We start from the raw sequence: 12354 nt of genomic DNA on the forward strand, positions 1-12354 counted from the left end.
AAATATAAATAGGCTTTTATAGTTTTTATAGAACTAGGCCTGTAAATATCTTTTTTCGTTACTGTATTTTAAAAACTGATGTATAATTTACATACAAAATACACATATTTTAAGCATTCAGTTCTGAGTCTTGACAATTTTATACACCCATGTAGTCATTGCCAAAATTAAACTATAGAGCCTTCCATCACTCTAGAGAACCTACTTGTGCCCCCTTCCAATCCATTCCTCCCCTCCCCAACCCACAACTAGGTACCAATTTCTGATTTCTATCATCATAGATGTAGTTTTGCCTATTCTTGAATTTCATACGAATGAAATCATACAGAATATATTTTTTTAACATTTGGTTTTTTCACAACATGTTGTATCAAGATTCATTCATGTGGCTGTGTGTATGCATGGTTCATTTCTTGCTACAGCTGAATAGAGTACCATTGTATAGATAGGCCACAATGTGTTTATCCATTCTCCTCCTAATGAATTCTTGGGTTGTTTCCAGTGTTTAGCTCATATGAATAAGGTTGATGTGAAAGTTCTTGTAGATGTCTTTCTGGGGACATAGGTTTTCATTGCTCTTGCATAATTACCTAGGGGTGGAATTATATATAGGCCATAGGGTAGGTGTATGTTCAACTTTATAAGGGAACCATCAGAGTTCCTTAAAATGATTGTAATATTTTACATTCCCAGTAGCAATGTATTCAAGTTCCAGTTGCTCTACCCTCACCATCATTTGGCATTATCAGTCTATTTAATTTTAGCCATGCTAGGAGGTGTGAAGCGCTGTTTCATTATGGTTTTAAGTTGTATTTTCCTGATGACTCATGATGGTGAGAACATTTTCAAATGCTTATTGACCATTTGTACATCTACTTTTGTAAGATGTCTTTTCAAGTCTTTTGCCCTTTTTAAAAAATTGAGTTAATTAATTTTTCATTGTAGATTTGTAAAAGTTCTAAATATATTCTGGATGTAAGTTCTTTATTGGATAATATATGGAAAATAGCCCAAACCACAATTTTTACTCCATTTTCTGGCCTACGAACTAAGGGGAATTAGAATAAAACTAAGACAACAAGCATGAAAGGAAGAGCCTGCCTTTTCTTTTGATTTTAGGTTCTGTCTGTTTCTGTGAAACTGAGTCTATGAGGTATCTATTTGCTGCAGGAAGATCCAAGGAGTCCCACAGCCAGGAATCTATGGAGTGGAAGGTGCCGATGGTCCTGGTGAGGGAGAACAGAGTCAGGTCAGAGGGCTTTAGTTGAGAGAGTGATCTCTGGGATCTTGGGAATTCTAATCTAAGCTAAACGTGAAATATGTCCAGGATTCGATATTTGGTGTTTCTATATTCTTTCCTCTCCTCTCCTTACCCTCCTCCACTCTCATCGCCTGACACCATTGAATTGAGGAACCCAGGTCTGTTATGAAGCCTGGAGAATGGGAATTTCCAGGGCCTCCTCCTAAGGCTGCCCTCCCTGAGTCCACAGGCTCTCTCCTCTTTCTGTTGGATTCCCCTTTCTTCTCTCCCCCAGGCACTGATGCTCACAGCTTTCAATTAGTCTGATTTGTGTGTGTTTAATGTACACTGAATTTAAATTATTCTCTTTCCTAAGTATTTTCTGTTTCCTCTAGGAATGTTTTTTTCATTAGGTTCTTCCTCCCCATCTTCTTTCTGGGGCATAAGGTTGGAAGACAATAGGGGTCCATTTTTTAAAAAGAAAAATAGTTGTTTTCAAACATGAAGTTGACCTTACTGCTAATAAACAAACCTTTTTTCCAGCCTTACCCTGTGCTCTTGTTATGAACCAGTCAGATGGGTTACTTGCTGATGCTGAGAGCAAGTTCTGCTGTCTCCAGCCTTCTTCACTGGTCTAATAGCCCTGAAATGCCCTTGTCCTTCCTCCCAACCTGCTTAAGCCCTGACCACCCTTCAGAGTGAACCCTCTGGCATGAAGAGCTTCACGACAACACCCAGACCCAGATATTTTTCTCTGGCTTATCTAATAACATGGGCCATGGGTGAGTTTGCTAATACAGAGAGACAAGACAGAAAAGAAAAACCTGTGCCAGCGAGTGAATTTAGTGATTTTACTCCATCTGGAGAGAATTTGTTCAGGCTAGAAACTAGGGCCTGAAGCCAGTGAATGAAAGACGGAACACAAGGTTCCCAGAGGGCATTCCACTTTCAGTCAACCTATTTTGCTTTCTCCTTCCACTCAGTTACCACTGTCTCAGCTCCTGGCCCGCTCAGTTCCCCACTTGCTCTAGTGGCCTCTGTCTCCCTTACTCTCCTGAATTAATTGGGGAGTTAGGAAATGATGACTTATTTGACAGATACATCGGCAATATTTCTAGTCTAACAATTATCTACTCTGAGACATCAATAAGGGAAACCAGAGAAAGAGCCAAAATAAAATTTAAAAAAGGGTAAGAGGCAGTGGGAAATGGAAAATGGGAAGCCTCACTTCACAAAGAAGCCCAAGCTGTTCCTGCCAGATGAGATCCACCAAATCCAGTATTCTGCCATGTATTCTGCCATGAAAATTTGCTTCATAGGAGTTGGTTTAGCAGTCGCCTTGAGCTCTGTTTTCTTGGTATTCCCCAGTATTTATGTGTAGAGAAAGCTATCATCCCTCTTCCCCAGATGTTTTGATGTGTATCTGCCTGAATCAAAATTCACCTGCCCCCCTTTTATTCCCACTTCCTATGGTCTACCCACTTCAACTCTTTACCACCTGCAACACTGGAAATCTCACTGTGTAGTTCTTTCTTCAGATCAGTGTTTTGATGTTGGCAATAATGACGAAGAAGACAGTATGACTGAAGAAGACATTTTACTTTGTATTGTGCATTTATCATGCGGCAGGCAGTGTGTTAAGTGCTTGATCAACTTTATTTAATCCTCATAGCACTATGGGAGGAAATGAAAGCACAGAGAAGTCATATAGTTTTTCCCATGGTCTCAGAGCTGGTGGTGGCAAAGCTGAGCATTTAATGACCAAGTCCAATGCTCTTAGCCATGGTGTTACATCAATAGGGCTGCCCCAAGAATTGATTTTGGGGCGTATCCTTCTTTTTACTATTCTCACTTCAGAAAAGTGCCAGTTTTACCCTTCCTGTTTTCTTCTAAAAAACAAAACAAAACAAAAACAAACAAACAAACAAAACCTCATAATTCAGTTTTCTTCACTTCACATGAGCCTTTTAAATTAATTATATATTTTTGAGCAGACCAAGAAATTGTGTGTTTGTGGCCTTAGATAAATGCCAGGCATAATTTATCCTTGCAAGAAAACACACTGCCTTCCTCCAGTATTTTTTTTCTTTTTTTTAAAAAAAATTTCTATGGAACGCTTCATGTATTTGTGAGTCAGGGGCCATGCTAATCTCTGTATCGTTCCAATTTAGTGTATGTGCTGATGAAGTGAGCAGAGTACAGTATATTTTTAAAGAGCTTAGTGATTTTTTTAAAACCAACTTGGCCAGATTGCTCAGTATAAAGGTAATATTAACCCATATAGAATTCTCTGGTCCCAGAGGCCTTTGTCATGAATAGGAGACACATCTGCAATTTGGTTTGAGACTTAAGTTGCAGCAGATAGAAGTGTGATCTGTTCCCTACACAGGCAGGGTCTCTGTAAGGCAAGAGCAAATGAGTTTGGCTCCCACAGCAGGTGCTCTGAATAAACATTCAGGGATCTCCTAATATGATTCAGTAACAAATCAGAAGAGAAACAATGAGAAAGAATAAGAAGGGATGTTTAATTGCTTAAAACCTGGAAGTAAATATATATATAAAAGAAAACATATTATGAATAATAACAATGCTGACTACAATGTATTAAGTGCTGATTAACTGCCAGGAGCTTTGCTAAAAATATTGTGTGTTAACTTATTAAATCCTTACAGTATCCCAACAGGCTGGGAAATACTATCTCATCTCCATTTCTCAAATGAGGAAACCAAGGCTTCAAGGACAACTTGCCCAGCTGGGTGTGGTGGCTCACGCCTATAATCCCAACACTTTGGGAGGCGCAGGCAGGTGGATCACTTGAGGTCAGGAGTTCGAGACCAGCCTGGCAAGCATGGTGAAACCCCGTCTCTACTAAAAATACAAAAATTAGCTGGGCATGGTGGCACACACCTGTAATCCCAGCTACTCTGGAGGCCTGAACCCAGGAGAATCACTTGAACCCAGGAGGCAGAGATAGCAGTGAGCCGAGATCAGGCTGCTGCACTCCAGCTTGGGTGACAGAGTGAGACCTGTCTCAAAAAAAAAAAAAAAAAAAAGCAAAGCAACTTGCCTAAGGCCAAACAATTAGTAAAGGTGGCAAAACAGGTTTCGAACCCAGGCAGTCTAACTCAAAATACTACACACTTGATCACAGCATTACTGTCTCTCAGCAAAGGTGATCATATACATTAATGAACACTACATATGTTGCATATGTTAAGATTCAATCTCATTCCAACTACCAGTAGGAAGAAAGGGTCCATGGCATTACATTGTGATGGGATGCCATTGACATACCTGCGTTGTCAATTGCAAAATGAGCATCTTTCTGTTTTATGACATCATTATTTTTGTGAAGATGAGGAAAGTGGAAGACAAATACTCTCCACTGACCTACAAATGCTGGCTGAGAGGGAAAGACATATTGCAGCTGAAGAAACCATCTCATTGCGTGGGAAGAGCTATTTTATCTATAATGTATCGATATAGGTTACCGTGATGAATAAACTAGCTAAAGTACCATGGTCATTTACTCTTGTCCAACATAATGTTGAGTTCCTCTCTGCTAATCAATTCTTAAAATGATAAGATTAGTGAATTCTAAAGCAGATTATTTTAAAGTTATCATAGCATTTCCCTGTTTTAGCAATATGTATAATCTCTCTGAAGAGTTAAAATATTTGTTTAAATAGCTAAAGACCTTTGGGAATATTGTAACAAATTTCCAGAAAAGAAAAGGGACTTGAAAGTAATGAAATCCACTCAGTTGTTTTTAATTTTTGGCAAATTAATGTGAGAACATATTGCAAAAATGCTGTAATTGATGAGTTCCAATGTTCAATTACTTAATTTCTATACCAATTGAATAATTTGGATAATTGGATAATTTTTATGGCCAATTTCATGTTCTTTTCTTCTCTACCATCATGATTAAAACTGAGGTCCTTGGCCAGGCACAGTGGCGCACGCCTGTAATCCCAGCACTTTGGGAGGCTGAAGTGGGCGGATCATGAGGTCAGGAGATCGAGGCCATCCTGGCTAACACAGTGAAACCCCGTCTCTACTAAAAATACAAAAAAATTAGCCGGGTGTGGGGGCAGGTGCCTGTAGTCCCAGCTACTCAGGAGGCTGAGGCAGGAGAATGGCGTGCACCCGGGAGGCGGAGCTTGCAGTGAGCCGAGATCGTGCCACTGCACTCCAGCCTGGGTGACAGAGCCAGACTCTGTCTCAAAAAACAAACAAACAAAAAACCCCTGAGGTCCCTGATATAATCACAACTGTCAATTAACAGGGTTGGGAGGGATCTTGGTCATTCCTTTTTATAATTTTGTCCATACCATTGCCTTTTATCATTTTGAGATTTGTGGAACTCTATTCTCCTTTTAAAAGATCTCTCTTTTTTTTTAAATTTATTTATTATTATTATACTTTAAGTTCTAGGGTACATGTGCATAACGTGCAGGTTTGTTACATATGTATACTTGTGCCATGTTGGTGTGCTGCACCCATCAACTCGTCAGCACCCATCAACTCGTCATTTACATCAGGTATAACTCCCAATGCAATCCCTCCCCCCTCCCCCCTCCCCATGATAGGCCCCGGTGTGTGATGTTCCCCTTCCTGAGTCCAAGTGATCTCATTGTTCAGTTCCCACCTATGAGTGAGAACATGCGGTGTTTGGTTTTCTGTTCTTGTGATAGTTTGCTAAGAATGATGGTTTCCAGCTGCATCCATGTCCCTACAAAGGACACAAACTCATCCTTTTTTACGGCTGCATAGTATTCCATGGTGTATATATGCCACATTTTCTTAATCCAATCTGTCACTGATGGACATTTGGGTTGATTCCAAGTCTTTGCTATTGTGAATAGTGCCGCAATAAACATACGTGTGCATGTGTCTTTATAGCAGCATAATTTATAATCCTTTGGGTATATACCCAGTAATGTTTTGTTGAAGAGCTCCTATAACGTATATTGCTCACTCATTCTAGAACCTAGTTATGCTTGAGTGTCAGAGTGTTTTCCCCCCCGTGTAAGCTGAACACCTTCTACTGCATCCTTACCAGAAAGAAGGAGCATACAGCATTTGAAGCTTGATAATGTTACTTGAGCTCAGGTCCACAGCCCCAGATCCACCCCATTACAGAGTGATCTGAACATTCCATCAGGGATTTTTGACAGTTCTACTGAAAACAGGTGACCTACCAGAATACTAAAGCTTGTGAATAATCCTGTTTTTTTTTTTTGTTTTTTTTTTTAAGGACGATAGTAGGGAAAACATCCCAGTGATCCTGAAATTAATTTGTCAAAAAGTCTAGAAGAGACTATGAAATAAATATTTTGTGAGGATTAGGTTTACTTCATTGTATTAATTCTACGTGTTTTTCCCAAAGGTTCTGGGGGTACATTCAGAAAATGTGACAGTGATCATTAGGAAGAGTCCACAAAGATGACCTCAAATAGATGTTAGCTTCTTTCTTGATATAGTTGCTATGTTGGTGGATGTGGCATGTTACAAATGTGGAGAACAGCAAGGCCTTGCAGTCTCGAATGGTTTTTATGGAAGAAAAAGTGGCAAAATTGGACTAGATGATGGGCCCTTAGATGATCCACAGCTAACAGTGACTGTGCAGACTAATGGCTCTGTGTCCCCCAGAGAAGAGCCTGTAGTGACGCACCAGACAGTCCTGTCTTATCTGCCCAACTTTTCAAACAGCTACAACATTGATAGTAATAATAAGTTAAATTTACATCTATTTTCACAGGCAGAAGAACTGTGCAAAAAAAAGAAAAAAAAGAAAAAGACTAAATGTGAGTGACAAAATATAAAAGCTGCCATTTAAGGTTATTTTTTTTAAAGTCAGTGTACTGGAAGCCCTTACTTTGAAATAACAACCAGGAGCTTTTAAGCAAGCAAAGCCTAGACAAGACAGGTGATGAAGTCATTAAAAAGGTACCTATCTCCTGGGCTGCACCAGAGCCAGTGCTCTGAAGAGGACACATCCAAGCCTGTATGTGAGCCACGCTCCCTTCAGCAGACAGTGACCAAGAGAGTCAGTGGCTGGAGACCATGTCCTACCCAGAAAGAGATGAATAACATAGGGGATATATACCACAGAGGGCTGACACTAAGGATAAATCATAATAAAATATTTAGAGTCAGGGGATTGCAGAAATAACTCATACAATCTCACCATTTTTCAGATAAAGGAAAAGAGGCCTATGATAAGCATTTTGAAATTTTTTTTTTTTTTTTTTTTTTTTTTTGAGACGGAGTCTCGCTCTGTCACCCAGGCTGGAGTGCAGTGGCCGGATCTCAGCTCACTGCAAGCTCCGCCTCCCGGGTTCACACCATTCTCCTGCCTCAGCCTCCCGAGTAGCTGGGACTACAGGCGCCTGCCACCTCGCCCAGCTAAGTTTTTGTATTTTTAGTAGAGACGGGGTTTCACTGTGTTACCCAGGATGGTCTCGATCTCCTGACCTCGTGATCCGCCCGTCTCGGCCTCCCAAAGTGCTGGGATTACAGGCTTGAGCCACCGCGCCCAGCCATTTTCAAATATTTTTAAGGCTCCCAAGTAAGAGGGAGCAGACTAATTTCTTTTTCTTTTTCTTTCTTTTTTTTTCCCCCCCTCAGAGAGCGGAACAAGGACTGAAGTGTAAAAGGTGGAGATTTTGGTACAACATAACAGTGAGATCATGAGCTCCCGCCTTTCTTCTCTCTTCCCTGCTAAGCCCCTTTCTGGGCTCTGGAGATATTCTGGTAGAGGCTGGATGGCATCCTCCAGGGATGCCAAATCCTAGCCACCAACTTTTGCCTGCCCTCAGATGTAACCTCATTGGGAAACCCTCCATGGACATCCTGACTGGGCTAAGTATCTGCCCCTTCCAGTGTTCTCTGCAAACCAGAAGACTCTATCATAGAATTCTTAAATTGTATGACGATTCTGTTTCTGTGTCTCCCTGTTATATCCTCAATGTCCAACATGGCTTTTGCTGCATAAGTAGGTGCTCACCAAATGTTTACTGAATTGAATTTCTATATAGGTAAAAGGCTGACTGAATGGTCTCTTTCTAATATAAAATGCTAAGGGCCTCTGCAAGCAACTAATTGAAGAGTTGAGACCACCAGTAAGTTATAATCAGCTTATCTTCTTTAGGTAGAAGTTTCCTCCTTGAATGCCGTTTCTCCCCAGCCTTAGCCTGGCCCCTATTTGCTTTACATGAACCCCATAGATTTAGAATTGGTAGATCATCCCCTACTCAGGTTAATTACTCAATAAACTTTCAGGTGCATTAAGCACACCTTGCTTGCAATTACACAGATATTTAAAAGAAAAACTATAAAGGTGGCCCATATTTTCAGAAAGTTCCTTGTCTAGAATATCTATCTTTCTTGGTGTCATTTCTAAGGCTTTTCAACATGAGTATGCCCATCTCAGAAAATGCCCCAAATTATCTATTGATAATAGAAAAACTATCTTGATATAAATATGCATATATGTGTATATATATTATATTATGCACATATATTTTACCAAGCCAATACAAAGTGTATAAAATTTCCCAGGATTTTCATTAGTAGACTGGTGCTGGAGTCTCACTCTGATCACATGGCAGATGGCTTTGTGGAGGGCATGAAAAAGAGGGCTCCTCGGAGAAGGTAGGAGTGTCACAACTCTGTGGGGCTGACTGTAGCTCATTTGTTCACTGCTTTCTGCACATTTCAAATTATTGCTTTTTTTCATTTGTCCAGTTAAATAGATGTATCTACTATCTAGTTTTAACTAAACTAATCTTCACAAAAAGACACATGGTTTAACGAGGTTCCTGCAAAGAAACTGCAGTTTGAAGATAATACTAATCATGAAAGCACAAGAGAACTTTGAATTCTCTGTCAGTCACATTATGGGGTAAGGCAACAATGACAATCTAATCCAATCTCTCAAGAAACCAGGGAAAAAATAATTGGAAATTATCAGAAGACTATTTGAAATATGGAACCCACAACTTCTAATGAAAAAATCTAAACCTCTTCCCAAGAGCCTGTTGAGTTTTGAAATTATTAGCCAGTGATCAAACATTTTTATAACTTAAAAATGAATAAATATTTATATGTAGGGGGTTGCAAGTTCAAAAAAACTGAGAAGGTACATAATCAAAAATGTTCAGAGACCACTGGCCTATTCTTGCTTCTAAAAATATTTTTCATTTCTTTCTGATTGTCCTTCCTAATTGTATAAAACTTGGAAATGTAAGAAAGTCTCAAAAATAAGAAAAAAAAATCACCCATATTCTTACCATCACAAAATAAACATTTGTATTTGGTAAAATGTCTCTTCTATCATAACAAGTTTATATAAAATGTCTTTCATAGAAGGAGGCTGAACCAACAGGAAAAAAACATTACAGGACATCATGTTCCATTATAGGTCACTCTGGTCTCCATGGAGTCCAAGAAGGTATACCAGAAATCCAGCTATGGGCCTGGTTTTGAACATCTGACTAACAAATTTAGGATGTTTCACTTTACGTGGGCGCACCCTATGATCTCATTCCAGGTTATAAAGTGAGCACCATTATTATTGAGTAAAAAGAGATTGGTGCAGCAACTCATATGCTATCCTACTGATTACATTAACTGGCTCATCTGGGCCCTCAGTGATATGCCTAAGGAGTCACGCTTAGATTCCTCAGATGCAGGGTAGCAGGCCTCCTCCAGTGTTCGGTAATCCCGAGGAATCTGGAGCATGTCTATCAAATGCCTTCCTTTAGGAAAGAAACCACACTGTAGGTCCTATAATCACAGACCCTGCCCTGGCTTATGTCAGCATAAACACACCTCTCGTTACAGAAACCACCCTCAGTTTCACACTCAGAAGCTTCTCTAAAAGTTCGTTCCTCATCCCCACAGTGAGACATAGCTGGTATTTGAATAATCTCAACACCCTCAAAAATAACTTCTGACAATCTGACTCAAGGCAGAACTTTCATAGGTTTGGCAGGATTTCCAGTTCTAAGATTAGATGTAGCATTCTCCCCAAGCTTTTGGGCCTCCCCCACAAGACAAGGGAATAAGACCCCTTCTAAAATCCGGATGTTATAGCCTACACCAGAGGATGCAGAATCCTATCATGATTTTTCTCTCCCTCACTTTATGAGGCCCTCACACTCGTGCTAGCCTGCATACCAGGTTGTCCAGTTGTTGTCCAGTACTTGGGGTACGAAGAGGAATTTTTATACATACAAAGGCTAAACAATCTATTTGTTTATTTTTTATTTTTTCTGAGACAGGTTCTCACTCTGTCATCTAGGCTGGATGGCAGTGGTGTGATCACAGCTCACTGCAACCTCCGCCTCCTGGGCTCTAGTGATCCTCCCATCTTAGCCTACTGAGTAGCTCCCATCACCACATCCAGCTAATTTTTTGTATTTTTGGTAGAGATGGAGTTTCACCATATTGCCCAGGCTGGTCTTGAGCTCCTGAGTTGAAGTGATCTGCCAGCCTTGGCCTCCCAAAGTGCTGGGATTACAGGCGTGAGCCACCACCCTCGGCCCCATAATTTAAGTATCAAGTTCCTCTCTCGTAACCTTTAAACCAGATCCAATTTTAATGCATGCGATTTAAACCCACATTTTTTAAAGGATATTTTCTCCATATGTTTTAGATCATTTTTTAGGAGTGGAACTGGATTTGCCTAGAATCGAAGCAAGCAAAGACACCCATGTGATGCCCCCAGCTGATGTGAGGGGCATAGATGATGTCAAAGTTAAGCTAACTGACCCATTCCAGCACTGAACCAGCAACCCTGACTTCCAGGCCACAGCCATCTTTTCAAATAAAACTTATTCCAAACCCTCAGATTGTTTCCTCCCCCTTAAGCATGTTTTGAAGCAGACCCAGAATGACAGGAGAGTAAATAAGAAGTACAACAGCAAAACCACCAAACCTGCTAACATAATTTCTCCATGGATATATTCACTCCCAGGGGGCAAAATGGAGCTGAGGAATGATTGCAGGAGTGCCTTTGGCTACTTTAATCAACTTAGCCTGTATTTATTTTTGTACATCTCAATCCAAATTACTAAAGAATAATGACCCAAACCCTCTCTTTTACCTCTTTATTACCTTGTTACCCTGCCTTTAAAATGTTCACTACATACACTTTTCACTACATGTCAATATTTTTATTTTCCCACTGGCATTTTGATTGTTTTTCAAAACATGTTTTGATACTACTTGCCACCTGAAATCCTGAGAGTACATTCAAAATAAATAAAAAGTATAAATAAATTCACGTAAGGTTATGAAATCAGTTGGAAGGATAGTTAAGATCTAGATTTAAAGGCTTAACTTCTCCTTTGTTCCAGGACCTGTCCAGAAAGCATCTTTTAGAACGTGAAGTCTTTAAGCAAGAAATTACAAGTTCTCCCAAGGAGGCAGGAGTACAGATGTGCTTGTAAGAAAGTAAAGGATAGAAAGATGAATACCTTTATGATTGCTTTTCTTTTACACTTCAGATTCTCAATATGAACATTTTTGGACCCAGGATTAAAGCAAAGGGTAGCTGTTCCCAAGACAGTCTCTTGTATTGAGTTGGATTAGGATGGGATATTGGAGCTTTCAATATATTTTTTAAAAAAATTTCCTTCCAAAGCTGTTCCACTGAAGTTTCCGCAGATATTATCGGGAAGATCACTCTCCAGAAACCCAGGGGCCCTAACTCCAGAGAGATGGTTGGCATGGAAAACAAAGTTAAGAAATGGTGGGTGGAAAGCTGGTTTTTCCTCCTACCATACCAGCCAGGAGCAAAGAGAAGACATGCCTTTAATTCAACCCTTTGCCATCCCTGAAAAGGAAAAAGTGCCTTATGTTGGATATTCCTTATACCACAGAAACCCTATTGGCCTGGCTTTAGTTACGGTTTCAAAGCAGAAAATATGAAAAGGGGGAAATTATGTGAGAGAAGACATTACTAATTGGTATGATAAAAGGGACATAAATTTACCAGAATATGTGATTCCAACCTTCCGAAAATAAACTGAGGAGTTTATGAGAAGAACTAACAAATGATCTTAGCACAGGCTTACTTTCTTAACACGTAGAAATCAAACTGC

At 39.9% G+C, this 12354-nt stretch overlaps 1 protein-coding gene across 26 annotated transcripts in view; it reads right to left on the bottom strand.

The window, feature by feature from the left end:
• Positions 1-12354, bottom strand: part of LOC105470260 (kalirin RhoGEF kinase) — a 700354-nt gene that overhangs the window by 319426 nt on the left and 368574 nt on the right. The gene's annotated exons all lie outside the window — the stretch shown is intronic.

This window comes from Macaca nemestrina, chromosome 2 (genome assembly GCF_043159975.1).
Source record: "Macaca nemestrina isolate mMacNem1 chromosome 2, mMacNem.hap1, whole genome shotgun sequence".
NCBI classification, from domain to species: domain Eukaryota; kingdom Metazoa; phylum Chordata; class Mammalia; order Primates; family Cercopithecidae; genus Macaca; species Macaca nemestrina.